The 1,784-nt window shown below is 34.7% G+C and overlaps 1 pseudogene; it reads left to right on the top strand.

The window, feature by feature from the left end:
* The first annotated feature begins 446 nt into the window (after nucleotides 1-446).
* LOC139785077 (uncharacterized) lies at nucleotides 447-1,394 on the top strand (annotated as a pseudogene).
* The last annotated feature ends 390 nt before the right edge of the window (nucleotides 1,395-1,784 follow it).

The following is a 1,784-nucleotide window of genomic DNA, read 5'->3' as shown; positions in this document are numbered from 1 at the left end:
TACAGCCAATGGAACATCTTCTAATAAATTAGGTAGTGTTTTCTCCAGGAAAGCGGAATAAACTTCTGCTGTGACGGTAATATTTTCCGGAAAGAAATACGGCCCGATATAACTTGATTATCTAAAATTCCCATCCAGACATTAATGTGGAATTGGCCCTGGATGTGTGTTTCTTTTCGGCAATGAGGATTTTCCTCCGCATAATGATGTTCATTATGTCTGTTTATGCGCCCATCACTGCGGAAAGTGCATTCATATGTCCAGAGAATTCTCCTCAAGAAATGATCATTAGCGATGTTGTTTACGTCAACCTGATACAAAGGTACAAATTTGATTGCTACGATTTTGTATATATTTGAAATCAAAATGGCAAGAAAATTGTTAAATTATAAACTTGTGGCTATTGTCCTACGATAAATCGATATCTTTAATATTACAATTCTTTAATGATTCTCAAAGCTGACAAAAATAAAAATTTGATTTTTAAACTATTTTATAAAAAAAATTGTTGTTTATTCTCAATTGTGGTAAGAACCGATAGCCACCAATTGGTAATATATCTTGCTCTTACTTGTTCTGAGAGCCAATCACAAAAAGCTTCTCGGCGACGCAAATCTTGAGGAAATAATCTTTGAGTTGTATGCCTCTTAAATAGATGCCATCCAAGATTATGCTTAATAATTCTGTGGACTCTAGTATCGCACACCTGTAGGTTATGTGCAATACTTCTTGTGCTCGTATGCGGATTAGCAATAATTGCCTCTCTTACAGCATCAATTGTTCTCTCAGATGAATGCACTTTCCGCAGTGATGGGCGCATAAACAGACATAATGAACATCATTATGCGGAGGAAAATCCTCATTGCTGAAAAGAAACACACATCCAGGGCCAATTCCATATTAATGTCTGAATGGGAATTTTAGATAATCAAGTTATCGGGCCGTATTTCTTTCCGGAAAATATTAACGTCACAGCAGAAGTTTATTCCGCTTTCCTGGAGAAAACACTACCTAATTTATTAGAAGATGTTCCATTGGCTGTATTACAAAATATTATTTTTCAACAAGATGGCCATCCTGCTCATACATCCCTTCTCGCTCGTAATATACTAAATCAAAGATTTCCCAACAGATGGATAGGCATCCATAGCACTCTGCATGAATGGCCCCCACGCTCTCCTGACCTAACACCTATGGATTTTTTTGTATGGGGTTACATACGAGATCAGGTTTATGAGACATTGCCACCTTGTAGAAACGAGTTTATACAAAAAATAGAAGCAGCCTGTCAAGAAATTACACCCGTAATGTTATCAAAAGTGCGAGAAAGCATAATGCGGAGAATCGCGTTATGTGCGGAAGAAAATGAAGGTTATTTTGAACACCTTCTATAATCTTCTGTAAAGATAAAATACAAATATGATGATTATATTAATGTTATATCAATAAAGTTATTATATAAATACTAATAAAGTTATTGACTATCTCTAATATTAATAATATCGAAATTTTTTTAATATTAATAAAGTTATCGAGTTTTCTTATCATACTTAATATATTTATCAAGTATAGATAGCGGGCTAAATAAAAGCAAGGCGCGGTTGGTGGTGCGCGAATATTATAATAATTAACAAAAGGTGCGTATATTTAATCGACTATAATTGGCCAAAATTTTCAAAATTACACGACGTTTCGACCCAAGCTTCGGGTCCTTCTCAAGTAATCTAACAACAAACAATTATAAAAATCGCAGCGTCAATACAGCAGGTAAAATATGTACGGAA

This window comes from Temnothorax nylanderi, unplaced genomic scaffold, assembly GCF_030848795.1.
Source record: "Temnothorax nylanderi isolate EJ_2023f unplaced genomic scaffold, tnyl_v1.0 TNYL_tig0733_pilon, whole genome shotgun sequence".
Taxonomy (NCBI): domain Eukaryota; kingdom Metazoa; phylum Arthropoda; class Insecta; order Hymenoptera; family Formicidae; genus Temnothorax; species Temnothorax nylanderi.
The sequence above is the reverse complement of the archived record's forward strand: the minus strand, read 5'-3'. Positions and strand labels throughout refer to the sequence as shown.